Genomic DNA, 24,111 nt, shown 5'->3' on the forward strand with positions numbered 1-24,111 from the left:
TGATTTGGTTTTCAGGGTTCATTCTCAAATCCCTTGTTTGAAGGGCTATTCTTTTATTATTGGATTCCCTTTCCTTCTTTTGGAATTCATTCAGCTTTCTGTTTGTGGATTCCATGTATTCATCTATTAATCTTTGGTTAGCCTCATCACAGGCATGCATAGCCCTATGCAGACTTTCAATATTTTCACTCAACAAGTTTATATGTAGTGTTTGTAGAATATTTTGAGGACTATCCTCTGGATGATTCAATAACAGCTCTGTTTTCTGTTTATCTTAGTGGGAGTTGAGTTTCCTTGACTTGCCATTTTTCTTATGTTTCTACAGCTTGTTCTGCCTATTTGGAAATGAAAACAAAACAAAATCCATGCAAGAACACTATATTAAGGCAAGCACCAACCCAGAACTCTGTAGTTGCACAGACTTTGGATGTTTACAATCAACAAGGGGAATTTTCTCTCTATCTCTCCTTTTTTGGGGGGGGAGATTGTATGTGATTCCCACTAGAACACAATTTGAAGGTAGGCATCATTCCAGAGCTCTGTAGTTGCACAGACTGGAGGTTTAAAATCAATGATAGGTGATTTTACTATATTATCTCCTTTTTTTGAAATGAAAGCATACTCACTTCCTCACCAGAGCACAATTTTAAGACCAGACTAGCCAAGAGCCTAAAGGTGTGCACTCAGGAAGTTCACAAACAAAGATAGGTACCTTCTCTCTATCTCTCTTTTGGGGGATTGAAAATACCCCTAATTCCACACCAAAACACAATATTAACTCAAGCACCAACCCAGAACTTGCAGTTTCACAGACTTTGGAGATTCACAATCAAAGATAGATATTTTTCACCCTTTCTCTCCTTTTTTGGATATGTAAGTAGGTCCAATAACACCTCAAAGCAGTTTTAAAACAAAATCCAACCCAAGGCACTGAATTTTCACCTACTTTGGAGGTTCAAATTATGGATAGGTATTCCCCTATCTATCTCTTGTTTTCATGGATTGGGAGTGGGGGAAAGAATGGGGATTATATATTGTTGTAACCAGTAAACCAATCTGTCATGAAGTTTGAATCAATCTGGACCAAAAGGATAACTGATGAGCCACTTTGACACAGTCAAAATGAGTACAGATACAGTCTACCTTAACAACAAACCATTAGGGATCAATGTACTAAGAAAATCAAAGAAAGAGCAGATGACCAGAAATTAAGAGGTATAGAAAGAGAAAATAAGTGAAGAGAAAATAAGATTCGAAGAATGTAGGGAAGGAAAGGAAGAGCGGGAAGATAACTAAGATGTAATTTAGGGATATGAAAAAGGAAAACAAAAGAGAAAAACAAAAAGAAAAAATCATTTTTTAAATAAAAACAAAAAATATAAGAATAAAGAAATAATACTACATACAATTAAAGGTAATAAGATTGAGAAATTGTGAATTGAGTAATCAATGCCTGAATTAAGTATGTACACACTGAAGGAGTATAAGGTCTGTCCTAGGCCATGCAGGCTCTGCACAGACACCTCCTTACCTCCTGGCTAAGTTTCCACCCAGTATCTATGTAACCTAGGTAACTGGCACATCTGGAAGCAGCCACCTTCCCCTTCTGCTAGGTCACATCCTGGGCTGCCCCTGGTCATGCCTTCCATCTGACCATAGTAGAGTCCCAGGCCTTGAGATCACATCCAGTTCCAATGTGGCCACACTTTTTCCCCACCTGGCTACATCTCTTCCTGTCCCTGGCCTAGATAAGTCCTGGCCCCAGAGTGGGCCACCACTTTTGGCCATGCCTCTCCACCATGCATGGAGGGAGCAACAATTTCATAAATAAACTTCTTTTCCTGCCTTAATACCATGTGGTGTTCTTTTCATCAGCTACATAATGAAACCTCCCTATTTAATATACTTTACAAGGAGAAGGGCCAATAACACCTGTGAACTATGTATCTGGGGATGAACAGCACAACAATTAAGTAGAGAAAAAAAAGACCAAAAAAAGGGAAAAAGAAAAAACATAAAATTAAAATACTGAAAATGGTAGAAAAAATTAAAAATTAATTAGAAAAAAAGAATTCTTCAATTTATTTGGTGGATCTCATGTCTCCCCTATGTCCATATCCAGTCTCCTAATGGAGCCTTTGATTTCCTTGTGGTGCTCAGTTTTCTTGTGGCATAGTTGGTTTCTCAAATCAGTTTGACTGAACAGGCTTTAAAAAGCTCTGCCTTACAGGCACAGGGTATTTGTGATCCTCCTCCCAGACTAGTTCAGTGACAGGGCAATCTGCTTTGTGTGTTACACAGGAGGGATGTGGCTATTTTCTCTAGCTTGGAGTTGCTGTTAGGGAGCTGGAGGGTGGATGGGGTTGTGGCTTATCTGGAATTAATGTTTATTCCCTGATGGTCTAGGTCCTGAGACACCTGGAGCCATTCTCAGGTTTTATGCTGTATCCAGTTTTGATTTTTTTTAGATCCTGCAGCCAGGAAAGCCACTATGCTGCAGAGGGGCAGGGCCACCTCTGACTGTGTTTACCCTCTTACCCTGCCTTGGGCAAAACTACCTCCACCTGGGAAGGGCAACTTTCTCCTCGGTGGCACTGAGTTTCACTGGCCAGATTCCATCGCCCTGTTGAAAGATGGTGATGCAATCACTATTTCTCAGGTCTGAGTTATCTGGTAGCTGCTCTGGCCCAGTCTTTGCCAGTATTAAAGATGACATTCTTCTCAGGTGGTGGGAGAAGGGCTACTTTCCAAATGCTGTTCTGTGAGAAGGAGTGGGAATGTCTTGTGGAGAACTCATGCCTTTCCTTTGGTTTTTTGGCCATCTGAAATCTGCCTCCATCTGCAGTCAGCAGGATATAGATTTTCACTCCTAGTCAGTTTGTGCTGGTGGTGAGTAGAAACTGCTTGCACTCTGTCTCTAGTGCCTTTTTTCCCAGGCTCTGTTTGCTACTATGGTGGCAGTGGCAGCCACCACCTCTGCCACCAGCGTGTGCTAAAATCTGTTTCCTTAAACAAGCTGCCTGAATTTTTCCTCCCTGGCCCAAATCTCCATACTATGATGGCTCACTTGGCATGACTCCTTAGCCTTGGATTTTTCAGTGGAACACTAAAACTGTTTTCTAAATGACAGCTCAGTTTGCCCCCAGTTACTCCTCCACCATCTTCCTCCCAATTGGTCACAAAGTTATATATAACAAGGACAATAGAAATGGTAAAAGGATTGATTGTCTCTGCTTATCTTCCACTTTCCCATTTTTACAGAGAAATGAATAATATGTTTTTCCCCTCCCTCAACCCTTACGCTCAGCAAGTTTAGGGGAACCACAGAGGTGAATGCAGAGCCACAGTTGTGCTCATTTTCAGTGAGTCAGAAACAGGGGGTTAGGCTTCAAGCTGCCCAGGACTGTTCTACTCATGCCATGCTTCTCCCATGGGAACCAGCAAACACCCAGGGCAGCTGTTCAACCATGATGAGAAATCTGAAGTTTCTAATGTGCTTGTAGCCTCAGATTCCCTCATGTGCTCAGAACCCACGACCCCAGTAAAGCAGATCTTCTCAAGGGAACCTCACTTTGCAGCCAAGAAAGCCATGAGAATGGTGCAGAGGTGATTCTTAACTCAAAACTCATCACTGATGCTTGAAACAGTGGCAAAAACAACGTCAAACAACCATGGTATGTTTTCTATTTCTAAGACAGATCTGAAACCATTCAAGCCACTTGTTTTCCTTGTCTCTGGTTTGTGTTCTCCAATCAGAATGACCCATAGTGGAGACCCAGAAGAAAGAGAACAAGAGCACTGATCTAAATAAAAGCCTGAGCTTCAGTTGATCAGTTGATAGGTCACAGTCCATAATATAGGAGAGAATCAACTCACTGAATTACTCAAGGTTAATTGAAGATAAGAGTTTCATGGACTTTCCTGCTGGGGCTGGCTTTGAACTATAATCCTCAGATCTCAGCCTCCTGAGTAGCTAGAATTAGAGGAGTGAGCCACCAAACCCAATGGCCTTTTCTTCACTTTTAGTAAGCAAATACTAATACTAATTCCGTCACTCAAAAATATTCATCTCAGGGATGTGAAGGGTAAACAAAGGAGGAGGCTGCAATGCTTGGTAAGAAATGTACGCATTTTCCTGCCCATGTAATTGTAACACCTCTGTACAGTATGTTCACAAATAAAATTAAATTAAATTTTAAAAGTATTCATCTCAGCTATTCACCCACCCACACACACACACACACACACACACACATAGACACACACACACACACACACACACACACACACACGTGGGAGGCAATGCCAGGGTTTTAGTTCAGTGCCTTCCACTTTCTTAGGTTTTTAGCTCTTTGATTTGTAGCTCTACCACTTGAGCCATACTTCCAGCCCATGTTTTTGCAGGTTAATTAGAGATGAAGTCTTGCAGACTTTTGTGCCTAGTCCTCTAGTTCTCAGCCTCCTTGAGCAGCTAGGGTTACAGATACAAACTACCAGTGCCCAGTACATTCTAAATATATTTTAATTTCTTTAAGTGAATAAAATATTTCTCAATAATACTTGATATAGGACAGTTTTTCTTAGTCTGGAGAACAATTCATGATTTAATCATGGCTTATTCAATCACTATAATTGATCTTGCAACTCTGAAACTACTATATTAGTCCACGGATAGTGAATAAGTAAGTAAATTCTGTCATAAAGATAATGGAATGTTCACTGTTAAAGTAGGAACTTTACAATTAGAGAACACTAGAATTACTCACATGGCTGTGGATTAGAGTTGTGAACAGTAGTATGGACTTATTTTGTCTTAATATATGTAGATATACTGATATAGAAAAGCTTATCCATAAAACATTTAAAGGAACTATAATAATGATATTTCATTGACAAAGAAAATTCCATATTAAATGAACCAGGAAGTTCTTAGAAATATTGGTTGTCCTAAAACACAAGAAGCAGATATATGAAATGTGGAAAATGGACTTACACATATTGTGGTATTACTATGGATTGAACACAGGGCCTCACGCTTCTAGGCAGGTGCTGTACCACTTGAATCATGTTTCCAACCTTTTTCTGCCTTAGCTATTTTCCAGGATCATTCTCTGTGCAGACTGGCTTAGGCTGCGATTGTACTGCTTGTGGTTGGCCATGTTGCTACAGATGACAGGTATACACCACTGCCCCGAGTCATTGGACTTCTGCTGTGGATGAGATGATGAACCATTCATTGAGCCTAGCCACTGAGTAAGATGGGAATCTCAGAGGCTTATATGCACAGGCTAGCTTAAATATTGGTCCCCAATCTCACAAGTAGCTAGGATTGAAGGTTTGAAGTATTATGTCTGGCTATCTTGCATTACAGGATAAGAAAATGCTTAAAAATAACTGCTCTGTGACGCCCTCAAAAAAGGCTGCAAAAACAATATAGTAAATGTCAAAGTAGCCAACTGTAAAACCTTCTAAATTCCAACTCTAAACTGCTGTAATTCAAACATTTAAAATCAATATCCTTACAAAAGAATTCCAAGAAATTTAGTAGAACCCCCTGTTAAGAAGGTGATATATAGGGCTGGGAAGGTGGCTCAGTGGTAGAGCGCTTGCCTTGCATGCATGAGGCCCTGGGTTTGATTCCTCAGCACATAAGCAGAAAAAGGCAGGAGTGGTGCTATGGCTCAAGTGATAGAGTGCTAGCCTTGAGCTGAAGGGCTGAGGGACAGCACCTAGGCCCAGAGTTCAAGACCCACGACCAATCAAAAAAAAAAAAAAAAGGTGACATATAACCTTTCACTCTTTAAAAAGCAGACTGTAAATAGTCACTTTTTTCTAGAACACAGTATGAAAAGCAAGATGGAGGGAGAAAACTTTCATTGGGAAACATTACCTAAGCCAAGTTACCAAGATCAATGTCAACTGTGGCAATAAACTGATAATATGTGCCATGATAGATAAATAAATCATTATTCCTCATCAAAACCCATGATCAGACTCCAAACATGAGAATAATATGAAACAAACCCCAATCAATAGCTATTTAATGACCTTGACAGTTCTAAGAAATAGTAATCCTGTATTTTTAAACCATCAAGTACTTTTTCTTTGTTGGTCATGGGGCCTGAACTCTGGGCCTGGGTGCTGTCCCTCAGCTCTTCAGCTCAAGGCTAGTACTCTACCACTTGAGCTACAGCACCACTTCTGGTTTTGTGAGTGGTTTATTAGAGATAAGAGTCTCACAGACTTTCTTGCCAGGCTGGCTTTGAACTGTGATCCTCAGATCTCAGCCTCCTGAGTAGCTAGGTATACAGGCATGAGCCACCAACACCTGGTACCATCAAGTATTTTTAAGCTATCAAGTTCATTCAAAACAAGAAAAATACAATACATAGTCTCTGAGAGCCTAAGAGAATACAAGAATTCAATGTATTATCTGAAATGGGATACTGGGCAAGAAAACATTAAGTCAAACTAAAATATGGACTTTGGAAATTAATCAACACATTTCCAAGTAGCACATATGTTAAAGAAGAGAGCTCAGAGAAAGTCTTTTGAAATAAGTCTTTTGAACTAATTTATCTAATTTTTATCCAAATGGAAGCGCAACCTAGCAATACTTGGGGGATGCAGTTAAAATAGTACTTAGCGGGGCTGAGAATGTGGCCTAGTGGTGGAGTGCTTGCCTAGCATGCATAAAGCCCTTGGTTTGCTTCCTCAGTACCACATACACAGAAAAAGCCAGAAGTGGCACTGTGGCTCAACTGACAGAGTGCTAGCCTTGAGCAAATGTGGCTCAGGGACAGTGCCAAGGCCCGGAGTTCAAGCCCTAGGACTGGCAAAAAAAAAAAAAAAAAAGTACTTAGAGAATTGTAGAATTCAATGCATATACTAGAAAATAAGAAAGACATTAAGAGACCAGAAAAAGACAAGCAAATTAAGTTCAAAATAATCAAAAGAAAATAAATAATCAAAAGCCAAGAGTTCAAGCCCCATGACCAACCAAAAAAAAGGTATATTATAAATACATTTAAAACAATAGCAAGAAAGAAAAAAAACCTTGACTCCTAGCTTAGGGACCATTTTGCTTAGCATCATCTTATATGGTCATATGCACAGCTAGACAACTGACTTATTGAGAGATGGCTAGTTGTATGGAACATTTGCCTTATTCAGATAGGGTCAATAGATCTGAACATTTGCAGCCTGTGATAGATGAAGCTTGACTGCTGTGATTGGCTGAGATTTCGCTATTTGCTAGAGGAATATACTCAAGTTTCAACTTGTTTATGAATAAAGTTGCAATTCACTAGATAGATAGCTTTAAAGGTAACTTGGTAAGTAACTTTAGGCCAAATTTATTTAGTGAAGGCAAGAAAATAACCTCTCACCATGAAAGTTTATCGTAATGTTAGACAATCACTGCTCATGTAATAAGAAAAATAAATGAATGGTATATAAATTGGGAAGGAAGAAATAAGTTGTCTTTAATTCCAGAGGATAGAGTAACCTCTGTAAAAAATCTGGGGAAAAAATCAAAATCTTCCTAAAACTAAAATTTATTTTATATAAGGCTTACACAAAAGTCAGTTGCTTTTCTAGATATCAGCAACAAACTAATAGGATTTGAAATTTTATACACAATAGTTTATGGTAGCACATAGGAAAATCTAAATACTTTATATTTTTGTGCTGGTCCTTGGGCTTGAACTCATAGCCTGTGCATTATCCCTGAGCTGGCTTCAAACCATAATCCTTAGATCTCAGTCTTCTGAGTAGCGAGGATACCAGGTGTACCCACTGGCACCTGGCTTTAGGAATATCATATTAAATGTACAAATGTATATAAGGAATACTACCAAATTTGCAAAAGAAATCAGAGAAGGAAATAGCCAGTGGGGAGGTAGTTCTATGTTCATGGACGGGAAGATCCAATATTGTCAATAGCAGTTTTTCCTCTACTTGATCCATAGATTTAATAGATTCTATTCAAAACCAACTGATTTTTTTTTGAGCAAGGAATGCTCTTGCTTCACGTCTCCCCACTTTGGATGTGTGTCCCTTTTTATTTTCCATGAAGAGCACCTTAGTCCTTTTATTCTCAGCAAGAAGTCCCAGGTTTTCTTTTTTTATTTATTTTATTTTATTTTATTTTATTGTGAACATACTGTACAGAAGGGTTACAATTACATGGGCAAGATAATGAGTACATTTCTTATCAAGCATTGCAGCCTCCTCTTTTGTTTACCCTTCACATCCCTTCCCAGCCTCCCCCTCCCGCCCCCCCACCCAATCCTCCCCCCCACCACCACCACCAAAGTTGTAAAGTTCATTTTCAACATGATCCAATTGATTTTTTTATTGTGAAAATACCAAACAGAGGGGTTACAATTGCATGGGCAAGGTAATGAGTACATTTCTTATCAAGCATTGTTGCCTCCTCCTTTGTTTCCCCTTCCCACCCCGCTCCCCCCTCCCCCCGCCAAAGTTGTAAAGTTCGTTTTTCGACATAACATCTTGTATAGCTCATTGTTGTAATGGGTCCACCTGTATCTCTAAACAGTTTGTTTTTCCCTTCCCCTCCACAAATTATACCAACATCAAATACAGTGAAAGCAGGGGTTATACTGTGGGGGAGGGACATACAAAGCAACAAAGAAATCATTTTATAAATGTGTTAGAAACAATCACAAGAAAGAAAAACCATTTGAATACTTACCTTGGGGTTCATTTTGCCTAACATCAACTTATCTGAACTTTTCTGCTTGTCTCAGACATATACTAGTTATTGCAAATAAGGGAAACCATGGGGCCTATGTTTCTTTGGGCCTACCTTACTTCACTTAATATAATTTTTTCGAAGTCTTTCCATTTCTTAACAAATGGGGCAATGTCATTCTTTCTGATGGAGGCATAGAATTCCATTGTGTATATATACCACAAATGGGATTGCATGAAACTCCAATTGATTTTTAGTATTTATATGGAAGGGTAGAAGACCCAAATATATAACACAATACTAATGGAGAACAAAATTGGAGTACTGGCAATATCTATCTTCAGATCTCCCTATAAAACAACAGTCATCATCCTGTTATCAAGCCATTAAAAACAAAAGAAGCCTGGTGCTGGTGGCTCAACCCTGTAATCCTAGCTACTCAGAAGGCTGAGATCTGAGGATCACAGTTTGAAGCAAAGCCATCCCAGGAAGGAGCGTCTGTGAGATTATCTCCAATTAACCACCAGAAAACCAAAAGTGGCACTGTGGCTGAAAGTCATAGAGTGCTAGCCTTGAGCAAAAAAAAAAAAAAACAAAAACTCAGGGACAGCATCTGGGCCCTGAGATTGAGCTCTGTGACAGACAGATAGACAGACAGGAAGGAAGGAAAGAAAGAAGGAAGGAAAGAAGGAAGGAAGGAAGGAAGGAAGGAAGGAAGGAAGGAAGGAAGGAAGGAAGGAAGGAAGGAAGGGAGGGAGGGAGGGAGGGAGGGAGGGAGGGAGGGAGGAAGGGAGGGAGGGAACAAAGAAAGAAAGAAAAAGAAAGAAAGAAGGAAGAAAGGAAGAAAGGAAGGAAGGAAGGAAGGAAGGAAGGAAGGAAGGAAGGAAGGAAAGAAAGAGAGAGAAGAAAGAGAGAGAGAAGTACAGATTGAGGATAATCAGTCATTTAGCCTGGGTGTCTAGTCAGTTATGAGTGTCTAGTTATGAGTATCTAGTCAGTCTAAAAAGACTCTGGAAATGCCCAAAGTGTGGCAGACAACAGTAAAGATATCCATGGTAGCTGGGCACCAGTGACTCACAACTATACTACTGGCTACTTAGGTGGTGGTGACCTGGAGTATCCAGGTTTGAGGCCATCCTAGAGAAGCAAACACTGCAAGACTCTCAGATAAGTAAAATTCTGGAATGATGGTGTGATTCAAGTGGTAGATCTCAAGCTATAAACAAGCAAACCATCCAAGCTTGAATTTTGAATCTAAGCCGTGGTGTATACACACACACACACACACACACACACACACACACACACACACACACACACACACACACAAACACACTGGTTTGGTTTCCAGGAGACAAAGGGTAGAAATAAGTAGATAAGTTTTAGGTAGGGAGAATTTAGGGCAGTGACATTATATGAGATGGTAATCATTGACAGATGTCCTTGTACATTTGCAACACCAAGGCTGAATCCCTAGGTGAGTCAGGAGCTTTATGGTTTATCAGTATAAGAAATGTACCACTCTTTGTGAAGTCTTTTCAGGAACCTCCATACTACTTTCCAAAGTGATCGAACAAGTTTACACCCCCACCAACAATGAAGTAAGGTTCCCTTCTGTCCACATCCCCTCCAGCATCTGTTGTTATTAGAGTTCTTGATTATAGCCGTTCTAACTGGGATGAGGTGGAATCTCAATGTTGTTTTGATTTGCATTTCTTTTATGGCTAGAGAGGTTGAGCATTTCTTCATGTGTCTATTGGCCATCCTTCTTTCCTCTTCAGAGAAGTTTCTCTTTAAGTCTTTAGCCCACTTATTTATTGGGCAGTTGTTTTATGAGGATTTGTTGTTGGGGGATTTAATTTTTTGAATTCCAGGTATATTTTAGATATGAGATCCTTGTCTGTTGTATGACTAGTGAAGATCTTCTCCCAATCCAGTAGAGCTCCCCTATGACCCAGCAATTCCACTTTGGGGCATTTACCCAAATGATCACAAACAAGACCATACTAAAGCTACCAGCACAACTATGCTGATTGCAGCATTATTTACCATAGCTAAGATATGGAACCAACCCAGATGCCCCTCAGTAAATGAATGGATCAAGAAAATGTGCTATATATACACAATGGAATTCTATGCCTCCATCAGAAAGAATGACATTGCCCCATTTGTTAGGAAATGGAAAGACTTGGAAAAAATTATATTAAGGGAAGTAAGCTGGGCCCAAAGAAACATAGGTCCCATGGTTTCCCTTATTTGCAATAACTAGTATATGTCTGAGACAAGCAGAAAAGGTCAGATAAGTTGATGTTAAGTGAAATGAACCCCAAGATAAGGATTCAAATGTTTTTTCTTTCAACGGATTGTTTCTAACATATTTATAAGATGATTTTTTTGATGCTTTGTATGTCACTCCCCCATGGTATAACCCCTGCTTTCACTGTATTTGATGATGGTATAATTTGTGGAGGGGAAGGGAAAAAGCAAATCATTTAAATAGGGATACAGGTGGGCCCATTACAACAATGAGATGTACAAGATGTTATGGCAAAAAACAAACTTTATAACTTTGGCTGGGGACAGGGGGAGGGGGAGGACATGGAAAGAGATGGGAAGGGGAAACAAAGGAGGAGGCAACAATGCTTGATAAGAAATGTACACTTTATGGGCTGGGAAGGTGACTCAGTGGTAGAGCACTTGCCTTGAATGCATGAGGCCCTGGATTCGATTCCCCAGCACCATATAAGAAAAAAAAAACAGAAAGAAAGAAAGAAAGAAATGTACACTTTATCTTGCCCATGTAATTGTAATCACTCTGTACAGTATTTTCACAATACAAAAAAGAAGTGTACTTATTATCTTGCCCATGTAATCTGCAAGGTATTTTCACAATAAATAAATAAATAAGAATGAGAAAGTAAAAAATAAGAAAGAAAGAAAGAAAGAAAGAAAGAAAGAAAGAAAGAAAGAAAGAAAGAAAGAAAGAAAGAAAGAAAGAAAGAAAGAAAAGAAAGAAAGAAAGATAACACTCTTGTCAGAGATGTTAAAATTGGTGAGGTTATGGGTACCTAGAATAAGGGGTATATGAAAAATCTTTATATTTAATACTTAATTTTGACATAAACATAAAACTATTCTAAAAACTAAGGTCTTAAAAAATCCAGCATTACTATTTCCATCATAAACTAATGAACACCCAACTCAGGTAACTCATCCATTCACTTAGTTGCTTTAGTAACAGCTTATTTGAGAGTCCATCCATTATAGATCATTTAAAAAAAACTATTTTTGCTGTAAATGGAATCTTCTGCAATCAATATAAGATGTATGTAAAACTTCAGCTTTACAGAAGCCTAATTTAAATTTAATAGAGAACATTCTCAAATAAAATTTTTAAAATGTTATTCTCCAGGCTATTTTTTTAAGTAACACACTATATGATAGAACTAGTTTCACATACACATAGAAAGGGAAATCAATATTATTATCAAGAATAAACAGAACTCTATTTTTTGTTTGGTATTTTAACTGAAAAACCACAGTCTTTTATGTAAAGAAACAAAAAAATAAAGGAATGAAGTGAAATATAATTATTACCTATAGCAGCCTGAAAGCCTATTAAAATGCACTTTAACCCGGGCACCAGTAGCTCACACCTGTAATCCTAGTTTCTCAGGAGGCTGAGATCTGAGCATCAAGGTCCAAATCCAGCCCAGGCAGGAAAGTCCATGAGACTCTTACCTCCAATAACCCCATAGAAAACTGGATGTGGCCCTGTGGCTCAAGCGGTAGAGCACTCATCTTGAGCTGAAGAGCACAAGGACAGAGCCCAAGCCCAGAGTTCAAGCCCCAAGAGGGACAAAAAAAAAATTCACTTTAGTAACTGATAAATGGCTTATACACAAAAGTGTCCAGTTATTTTTAAATAAGTTATTTATTGGGAAAATACTGGACAAAGGGGTTACAATTACATAAGCAAGGTAATGAGTACATTTCTTATCAAGCATTGTTGCCTCCTCCTTTGCTTTTCCCCTTCCATCCCTTCCCTCCCATCTCCACAACTACACTCCCTCCTCCACTCGCCTTCACCCTCCCATTCGCTTAAATTGTTAATTTCATTTTTCGACATAGCATCGTATACATCTCATTGTTGCATAGGTCCACCTGTATCCCTATTTAAACGATTTATTTTTGCCCTTCCCCTCCACAAATTATACCAACATCAAATACAATGAAGCCAGGGGTTATACCGTGGAGAGGGACATGCAAAGCATCGAAAAAAATCATGAGATACCTTATAAATATGTTAGAAACAATAGCAATAAAGAAAAAAAACACTTTTGTCCTTATCTTATCTGACCTATTCTGCTTGTCTATGACATATACTGGTTATTGCCAATAAGGGAAACCATGGGACCTATGTTTCTTTGGGCCCAGTTTACTTCACTTAATATAATTTTTTCCATGTCTTTCTTAACAAATGGAGCAATGTCATTCTTTCTGATGGAGGCACAGAATATCATTGTGTATATATACCACATTTTCATGATCCATTCATCTACTGAGGGGCATCAGGGTTGGTTCCATATCTTAGCTATGGTAAATAATGCTGCAATCAACATAGTTGTGCTGGTAGCTTTAGTATGGTCTTGTTTGTGATCATATGGGTAAATGCCCAAAAGCTCTCCAAATAAGGGAGCTCTATGTGGAGTCTTTTGAGGAACCTCCATATTGCTTTCCAAAGTGGTTGAACAAGTTTACACTCCTACCAACAATGCAGTAAGGTCACCTTCTGTCCACATCCCCTCCAGCAGCTGTTGTTATTAGAGTTATTGATATGGCCATTCTAACTGAGATGATGTGGTATCTCAATGTTGTTTTGATTTGCATTTCTTTTATGGCTAGGGAGGTTGAGCATTTCTTCATGTGTATATTGGCCATTCTTATTTCCTCTTCAGAGAAGTTTCTCCTTAAATCTTTAGCCCACTTATTTATTGGCAGTTGTTTCTTTGACGATTTGTTGTTGGGGGGTTTAATTTTTTGAGTTCCAGGTATATTTTAGATATGAGACCCATGTCTGTTGTATGGATAGTGGAGATCTCCCAATCCATGTGCTTTCTATTGATCTTCCTAGCTATGTCCTTTGCCATACAGAAGCTCTTCAGTTTCATGCAATCCCATTTGTCCAACCTTTCTTTGATTTGTTGTGTTTCTGGGTCTCTATTAAGAAAATTTCAGCCTGTGCCAAGGAGACCTAGGTTTTCTCCTATTCTGTCCTGTAATGTTTTCAGGGTGTTTGCTTTGACTCCGAGGTCTTTGATACATTTGGATTTGATTCTAGTGCAGGGTGATATATAAAGATCTAGCATTAGTTTTCTACAAGTGATTCACCAATTTTGCCAGCACCATTTAATGAAGAGGTTGTCTTTCCTCTATTCTGTTTTTTTAGTTCCCTTTTTGAAGATTAGGTGGCTATATGTCTGTGGGTTCATTTCTGGGTTTTCAATTCTATTCCATTGGTCAAAAAACTAAATCCTCCAACAACAAATCCTCAATGAAACAACTGCCCATTTAATAAATGGGCTAAAGACTTAAAGAGAAACTTCTCTGAAGAGGAAATAAGAATGACAAATAGGCACATTAAGAAATGCTCAACTTTTTTATCCATAAAAGAAATGCAAATCAAGACAAGGTTGAGATTCCACCCCCAGTTAGAATTGCTATAATCAATTAATCTACTAACAATAGATGCTGGAGGGGATGTGGAGTGAAGGGAACCTTACTGCATTGTTGGTAGGAGTGTGAACTTGTTCAACCACTTTGGAAAGCAGTATGAAGTTTCCTCAAAAGACTCCACATAGAGCTCCCCAATGATCCAGTAATCCCACTTTTGAGCATTTACCCAAATGATCACAAATAAGGTCATGCCAAAGCTACCAGCACAACCATGTTTATCGCAGCATTATTTACCTATGATACCTAAGGTATGGAACAAACCCAGATGCCCCTCAGTAGATGAATGGATCAAGAAAATGAGGTATATATACACAATGGAATTCTATGCCTCCATCAGAAAGAATGACATTGCCTCATTTGTTAGGAAATGGAAAGACATGGAAAAATTATGTTAAGTGAAGTAAGCCAGGCCCAAAGAAACATAGGTCCCATGGTTTCCCTTGTTTGCAATTACCAATGCATGTCAAGGACAAGCAGAGAAGGTCAAAGGTTATGTACATATGACCACATGAGATAATGTGAAGCACAATGTACCCCAAAACAGGGACACAATGGGTTTTTTCTTTCTCGCTAGTGTTTTTAATGTACTTACAATGCACTGTGTGATTCTTTTGTTTCTTTTGCATGTTCTTCCCCCCATGGAATAACCCCTGTTTTCACTGGATTTGATGTCAGTGTTCTGCATCTTGTATATACATTTTTGTAATTTGGGGAGGGGAAGGGATATTGCGGAATGCCTAAATGGGGATTCTGGCTGACCCATTGTGATAATGGATGTACAGGACACTCTGCTGAAAATGAACTTTACAATGTTGGGGTAGGAGGGTGGGAGGAGTTGGGGAGATGCGGAGAAAAGTGATAGTAGGGGGAAAACAAAGGAGGAGGTAACAACGCTCACTATGATATGTACTCATTACCCTATTCATGTAACTGTAGCCCCTCTGTACAACCTTTTTACAATAGATACATACATACATACATACATACATACATACATACATACATACATACATACATAGACACATAGATACATAGATAGATACATAGACAGATAGATAGATAAACGTTCCTCAGGGCTGGGAAGGTTGCTCAGTGGTAGAGTGCTTGCCTTGCATGCATGAGGCCCTGGGTTCGATTCCTCAGTACCACATAAGCAGAAAAAGCCAGAAGTTGCACTGTGGCTCAGGTGGTAGAGTGCTAGCCTTCACCTGAGGAGCTCAGGGACAGTGTCCAGGCCCTATAGCTAATATCAAATTGTCAAAAATTTAAATCATCTCTAAAGTCAATACACTGTATGTATTCATTAGAGTACTGGAATTCTTAGTCTGAACAATAAGGCAAGTAAAAGAAATAATAAGCAAGAAAAAAACAGGAAAGGAAGAACTCAACAAATCCCAGTTTGCAGATGATTGATTTTGTGCTTGATCTTATGATAGATGCTATACTAAAAGAACCTTAAAGAACATAGTAAAAAGTTCTTAGATTTAATAAACACTTGCAGCAAAGTTGCAAAATATGAAGTCAAAATTTTAAAAAATTGTTTTTCTGTATACCAATAAGGAAGACTCTGACAAAGAAATCAGGGGTAAAATTCCATTTATAATTTCTTTAAAAAAAAAAAAGATATACACTCATTGCAGTCTTTATGTAACTACAACCCCTGTACATCACCTTTACAATAAAAATTTTTTTAAAAAATTAGGCATTGGCGGCTGCAGCTACGTTAACAGCAGCTGTGGTGCCGGCTGGGTGCACAGTGCTCCCCAAGTTGAGGTCAGCAGGAGAGAGATGATGTGCTAATCATGTCAGATAAAGATGATCCTGAGACTCCCTTGAAAATGATAAGCAAGTCCTGTCCTTGAATATAGAAACTGTGAGTCAGTGGAGAATTCTGTGTCTGTGAAGAATGCTGAGTCTGTTGACCAACATGACACTAAGAGAGTCAGTAGGAACCTATGGTGTCCACTCAAAAAAGACCAGATGTGGAAGTGAAGGGTAAACAAAGGAGGAGGCTGCAATGCTTGGTAAGAAATGTATGCATTATCCTGCCCATGTAATTGTAACCCCCCTGTACAGTATGTTCTCAAATAAAATAAAATACAATTAAAAAAAAAAGAAAAAAAAAAAAAAAAAGACCAGATGTTGGGTCTTCCAGGAATCCTGAGACTTCAGAAGTTCTTCCTGTTAAGGACAATATATTTCAAATGACATTGAAAAGGCAGAGACTTCCCTTGGGATCCCTAGTGGTGCTCTCCATGCTCCAGCTCTCAGCCTAACTGCTCAAGATTTCAATGAACAGCCCTGGAGCTCTCACCTAGAGGTCTTGCCCCTTGACCCTTGTTCTACTCAGTGGATCTGTGCTACTCCCATGAATCAACCCAGACACCAGCCTCTTCCACCTCCTGGATGTGGATGCCATTGCCATAGCCATCCTTGGATTTTCAGTGACCATCTCCATGTCAAAACCTTGGCAAATAAACATGGCTATCGGTGGATGATGCTATGATATTTCTCAACACTTATGATATTTCTACAGAGCCCCTTCCAATGTGAGCACAATCATCTATATTCACTACCTTCCTAAAGATGTCAAAGGAGAAAACATTGTTTCAATATAAGCAGGAAAACTTTCATGTAGGTGAATTGTATAAAGGCTGATGGATCTTAGATAACATCCTGGTCATCAATTCAGCTAACAAACAAATTGTTTTAGAAGACAGTCTGGATCCAGTGGACACTGGCAACTGGTTTTTCTTTCCAGGAACCAGAGTCAAGGTTTGAACTCCTTTTTGTTTCTTCTTTATTCTTCTAAAACCTAGGCTCAAAATTCTTTAAAGTTAACTACTGTTTTTACCAAAACTATTACTAAATGAAAAATTCATATTATTTTCATATTATTATTTCTCTTACCCTGTCTTTTAAAAATGGAATACCATTATTTCTTTTAAAAAATCATTATTATGGGGCTAGGTAGGTTGCTCAGTGGTAGAGTGCTTGCCTTGCATGCATGAGGCCCTGGGTTCGACTCCTCAGCACCACATAAGGAGAAAAAACTAGAAGTGGTGCTGTGGCTCATGTGGTAGAGCTGAAGAGATCAGAGACAGAGTCCATGCCCAGAGTTCAGGCACCACAACCAACAAAAAAAATCATTATTGTTTAACAAGTGTGATGATCCATAGTGGCAAGTACTAGATGTACTAGACAGAGAACATAATTTCAGACATGCAGAATGCTGCTTTGATTTAGTAAAAGCAGATAGAAATATCAGTGTACAAATGGAAAATGGCCTTACTGTTATGATGTCCTGGGAAACTTTACATTGCTAGAAAAGTAAAACTTACTGTACCAACTCCATCATTAGGCTATTAGGAAGGTCTTTTCCAAGAGAATAGGATATCCAAACAGAGATGGAAAGGTAATTGGGAGGTGGCCATGCAGAGGAATAACGTTTCTGAGCTGGAAATCTATATATCCAGGCTGTGTTAGGAATTGAATGTTTGTGTCCTTCACAAACTGATATTTTGAAATCCTAACCCAATATAATGGTATTAAGAGGTAGAACCTTGAGGTCTTAAGTCATGAGAGAAGAACCCTCATGAATGGGATTAATTCACCCATAAAAGAGGACTAGAGTGTTGTACAAAAGGAGATAAGGTTAGCACTCCCCTTGACAAGGATGGAAGAGGCTCTTGGGCCTGACAACACCCATACGGTTAAGGTATTGTCACCTACTTTGTGGCATCTAACCATCATTTTACAACAGACAAAGGTCTCATATCTAAAATATACCTGGAACTCAAAAAACTAAATCCCCCTAAAACAAATCTTCAAAGAAACAACTGCCCAATAAATAAGTGGGCTAAAGTCTTAAAGAGAAACTTCTCTGAAGAAGAAAGAAGGATGGCCAATAGACACATTAAGAAATGCTCAACCTCTCTAGCCATAAAAGAAATGTAAATCAAAACAACATTGAGATACCACCTCACCCCAGTTAGAATGGTTATAATCAAGAACTCTAATAACAACAGATGCTGGAGTGGATGTGGACAGAAGGGAACCTTACTGCATTGTTGGTGGGGGTGTAAACTTGTTCAACCACTTTGGACAGTAGTATGGAGGTTCCTCAAAAGTCTCCACATAGAGCTTCCCCATGACCCAGCAATCCCACTTTTGAGCATTTACCCAAATAATCACAAACAAGGCCACACTAAGCTATCAGCACAACTATGTTTATTGCAGCATTATTTACCATAGCTAAGATATGGAACCAACCCAGATGCCCCTCAGTAGATGAATGGATCAAGAAAATGTGCTATATATACACAATGGAATTCTATGCCTCCATCAGAAAGAATGACATTGCCCCATTTGTTAGGAAATGGAAAGACTTGGAAAAAATTATATTAAAGGAAATAAGCCAGGCCCAAAGAAGCATAGGTCCCATGGTTTTCTTTATTTGCAATAACTAGTATATGTCTGAGTCAAGCAGAAAAGGTCAGTTAAGTTGATGTTAGGGAAATGAACCCTAAGATATGTATTCAAATGCTTTTTTTCTTTCATGCGATTGTTTCTAACACATTTATAAGATGATATTTTTGTTGTTTTATATGTCCCTCCCCCATGGTATAACCCCTGCTTTCACTGTATTTGATGTTGTTATAATTTGTGGAGGGGAAGGGAAAAAAACAAATCGTTTAAATAGGGATACAGGTGGACCCATTGCAACAATGAGATGTACAAGTTGTTATGTCGAAAACGAACTTTACAACTTTGGTGGGGGGGGGAGGAGGGCAGGGGGGGAGGATGGGATGGGAAGGGGAAACAAAGGAGGAGACTACAATGCTTGATAAAAAATGTACTCATTATCTTGCCCATGTAATTGTAACCCCTCTGTACAGTGTTTTCACAATAAAAAAAAAAAAGAAAAAAGAATAAAAAAGATGACTACAGCACTTTCTAGCCTTTTTTTAACCAATATGAAGACAAAGCAAGAACCAGAAGGTGGGGCTGACACCAAATCTTCCAGTGCTTTAGTCTTAGATTTCCTCCCTCTGGAACTATGAGAATCAGATGTTTTCTGTTTAAACTATCTAGACTATGGCATTCTGTTACAGCAGCCCAAACTAAGACAGTCCAAAGGTAAAAGAAAAAAGCAGAAGTATGGACAATATTCAGAAATAGTTCTTCAATAAACATAGTTGTAATACTCAATGTATGTATGTGAAAATGAAACTAGGAAACCAAGGGAAGAAAAATGATGGAAGGAGTGATATTAATTGAGATTAACTGTACACATAACAATGCTTCACCTGACATCAACTTATCTGACCTTTTCTGCTTGTGTCAGACATAAACTAGTTATTGCAAATAAGAGAAACCATAGGACCTATGTTTCTTTGGGCCTGGCTTACTTCCCTTAATATAATTTTTTTCCAAGTCTTTCCATTTCCTAACGAATGGGGCAATGTCATTCTTTCTGATGGAGGCATAGAATTCCATTGTGTATATATACCACATTTTCTTGATCCATTCATCTACTGAGGGGCATCTGGGTTGGTTCCATATCTTAGCTATGGTAAATAATGCTGCAATAAACATAGTTGTGCTGGTAGCTTTAGTATGGTCTTGTTTGTGATCATTTGGGTAAATGCCCAAAAGTGGGATTGCTGGGTCACAGGGGAGCTCTATGTGGAATCTTTTGAGGAACCTCCATTCTACGTTCCAAAGTGGTTGAACAAGTTTACGTTCCCACCAACAATGCAGTAAGGTTCCCTTCTGTTCACATCCCCTATGTACTCATTAGCTTGCCCATGTAATTGTAACCTGTCTGTATGGTATTTTCACAATAAAAAAGTAGACATTTTGAATGGAAATCTGTGTGCAACAGTTTAAAGATAATGTATATAAATAAATAAATAAATAAATAAATAAATAAATAAATAAATAAAATGGCAAAGAAACAGTTGTGGCTGTTAATTCAGATGATATGTATGGTGAAGAGATTGATGGTCTTGCAGCCTACTATAGACTTTGAACCTTATCTTGGAGGTAGTAGTCACTGAAGTGTTTTTAAAAAGAGTTGATCAAGCTGGGCACCAGTGGCTCACACCTGTAATCCTAACTACTCAGGAGGCTGAGATCTAAGGTTCACGGTTCAAAGCCAGCCCAGGCAGGAAAGTCCATGAGACCCTTTTCTCCAATAAACCACTAGAAAACCAGAAGTGGTGCTGTGTCTCAAGCAGTAGAGCACTCACCTTGAGCTGAAGAGCACAAGGACAGTGCCCAAGCCCAGAGTTCAAGCCCCACGCCCGACAAAAAAAAAAAAAAAGAGTGGATCAGATTTTATTTTTTTAATATTCCTTTGAGGATAAAGGACCAAATGGAAAAATTGAAAATTACATTCAGAGAGACCAAATGGGAACCTAATTACAGTGGCCCATTGAGAGATCATGTTGGCTAGAGTTAAAAGCAGATGGAAAAATGTGGACATTACAAAACCTTTTTTTTAGGGAAGGGAATGGAGAAAGCTATGTGTGATTCAGAAGATGAGAAAATGATAGATGTCAAGGAATAGTTTGAGTAGCTCAATGGACAGAGGAAGGTGGTACAAATGTTGAGGGTCTTGACATAAAACAAGAAGTATTTGACAGGAGATTGGACGCCTGGTTCAGGAGGTCAAATTTGGTAATTATTAACCTTATGAGTAGGGATTGAAATCATGGGCTTGCATGCCTAGCAAATGTGTATAATAAGAAATCAAGGGTGACACTCTTCAAAAGGTAATTTACTTCAATACCTGACTTATGTAACTGTAACCCTTCTGTATAAAATTAAATAAAAACTAATAAATAAATAAAGACTAAATAATAAATAAAATACAATAAAAACTAAATAATACAAGAAAACAATATGAAAAATGTCATTAGACCCTTAAAAAATTTTAAACTCCATTAAGAAAACATATATCTTCCAAAAATTAGTTAGAAATAAACCCAACATAGTGAAAGGCATCTATAATTAAAGCTTCAAAACATGAAAGAAAAAACATTGAAGAAGACATATATCAGCAGAATTATCATTGTAAAAATGGCTATAAGACAAAAAGCAATCCATCAGTTCAATGAAATACCTATAAAAATACTATTTACAATCTGCTGATACACAGTCTCTTTAAAGATAACTATATAGGTAAGCAAGTATATTGTTTTAATTTTGGTTTATAGCTTACTTTTTTATTTTGTACAGGTTTTCAAAAACAATGCCTAAAATCATAGACCTGTTATTATGCCCACATGTATGATAATAGAATTTGTGACATCAATAGCATAAATGGAAAAACAGCAGTTTTAGTGTGTAATTAAAGTTGTTAGTACTTAAAGTAATATTATGATAACTTTAGGGTTTATATATAATTTCTATGGAAATCACAAAAATATCCATAGAATAAGTACAAAAAGATACATTGAACTCTTTGGGATACCATAAGAAAATATAAAGGACTGGGTGACTTAAGCACAGAAGTTTCTTTGTTTCCTAGGCCTGAAGGCTACATATCTAAGCTCAAGGTGCCACCAAGGTTGATTTCCAGGATGGTGATTGGGGATGTTTTCTGTCATGTAAGGTAGCTTCATCTTCACGGGGCCTATCTTTTCATTTTACATGCTGAGAGAGAGTTCAGACTTCTCTCACTTTTGTAAGAACAATAGATCTATCATATTAACACATACCCTGTGACTTCATTTAACCTTAAGTACCACCTTAAAGCTCTAAGTTTATTACCTTGGTCATGAGGGCTTTTTCATAAGAAATTCAGAGGGAAGCAATTCAGTACATCATACTCTACTCTCCTCCATCAAATTCATGCCCTCTCACATTCACCTCTTTTCAACAACACCAAAGGCTTAATCCATTTCATCACCAGTTCCATCATCTGTCCCCTTATCTAAACAGTATCTGAGTCAGCCATAGTACTTGGTATGGTACTTGAAGTTTGACTCAAGCTGTGAAACTGTGAACCCAGACCAGTGTGTGACTAAAAGCACAGTGGTGGAAAAACACACAATAGACCTTCCCATCAGCACATGGGAAGAGCTGGGGAAAAGAAAGAGATAATGATTCCAAACCAAATAAGAAAATCCAGAATCTAGAAAGATAAATGCAAGGTATCTTAAGACAGTCCTTTGTTGACTCGAAACTCAGCCCTCCAGGGTTGTCAGTATGATTCCCAAAGCTCTAGCTGCAACTAGTCATTTTTTACCAACGTTTTATTCTGGATGACATATATATAATTTTTTAAATTTTCATTGTAAAGTTGATGTAAAAAGGTTAGTTACATAACTCAGATATTGAGTACATTTCTCTTTGAACAATGTCAACTCTTATCTCATTTTCTCCCAGTTTGTTCCTTCCCAGCCCTCCCTCCTCCACAAGTTGTATAGTTCATTTTCACATAGTATCTACTGAGTATCATTGCTGAATATGTCCACCAGTTGTATAGTTCATTTTCACATAGTATCTACTGAATATCATTGCTGAATTTGTTCACCCTTTGTCCTACATTTCTGTACTTCCCCTTCTCCTTCTTAAATCAGATAAGCTTTCATATAAGACAAAAGGTACAGATATCAAAAACAGCAACAATAGGGGAAAAACTAGGAAAAACACAAAAAGTAAAATAACAAAACTCGTTTCCATTTCTTGTAGTTCATTTCAATTAGCATTTTATGTGGTTATATGCACACAGCTATTGAGCCCTAATGATCTTCTTGGATGTAGCTCAGTGGCAAAGTGCATGCCTAGCAAGTACTATGTCTTGGGTCCGATTCCCAGTACAAAAAAAAAAAAGACAAAAAAAAAGAGTTAAAAGAAGTACATATGTATTCTTGAAGAGGATTTTCCCACAGCTCTCTTCTTTTCTTTCTGAATTTATTTTAATATCCAGTTTGTTTATAACTTATCACTTAAGTATAATACAGACTTTTTCTAGGTGTGTCTCAAGCTCTCACATTCAAAGTTTTTAATGTTTTTGTTATAGAAGCAACTAAGTCCATAGTTGGACATCTGTATTAGGCAGCTTGTGCTGCAATAACTGGCTAAATATTTTAGGAACAAACATTTATTGTCTTAAAGTTTTTAAAGCTGGAAGTCTAAGATTAAAGTGTTAGAATGTTTGGTTGATAATAGGACTTGTTTTCCTGGCTGGCATACAGGTACTAGGAGAATCTTTCATGACCAAACCAGGGAAACACACAGAGGCAGGCAAACACAGGAGAAAGATTATTATAATATTTATTAGAGGATCCATATCTCCCCGGGAGAGGGTACACAAAGCATCTGCCCCAAACCAGGTGGCAAGTAGGCCTGGGGGTGTGGGGAAGTGAGGTAAGTGTGTGCAAGGTAGGTCTGGGCAAAGAGAGGGAGTGGTCAGCTGTATGGTGGAAAATTTAGGGCAGGTGGGAGCTCAGGTCTAGGATGAGCTGAGGACCAAAGGTGGGGATAATACTAACATTCCTCACTTTGTTGTTTAATAAAAATAGGGGTACCAGGCCAGGGATATGGACAGAGGTCATTTCTTCTGGAGCTACTTCCTACTGTAAAGAGGCAAAATAGTTAGGAGTTGCTGTTTTGTTGCTCGGCCAGGTAATGTCCAAGAAGAGTTT

General features: G+C 38.3%; 1 non-coding gene across 1 annotated transcript; it reads left to right on the forward strand.

The window, feature by feature from the left end:
- The first annotated feature begins 18,084 nt into the window (after window positions 1-18,084).
- On the forward strand, window positions 18,085-18,210 carry LOC138804397 (U6atac minor spliceosomal RNA). The gene has a single exon (XR_011365232.1). It is a non-coding gene; the product is annotated as a U6atac minor spliceosomal RNA (small nuclear RNA).
- The last annotated feature ends 5,901 nt before the right edge of the window (window positions 18,211-24,111 follow it).

This window comes from Dipodomys merriami, unplaced genomic scaffold, assembly GCF_024711535.1.
Source record: "Dipodomys merriami isolate MVZ:Mamm:240054 unplaced genomic scaffold, mDipMer1.0.p SCAF_36, whole genome shotgun sequence".
Lineage (NCBI taxonomy): Eukaryota > Metazoa > Chordata > Mammalia > Rodentia > Heteromyidae > Dipodomys > Dipodomys merriami.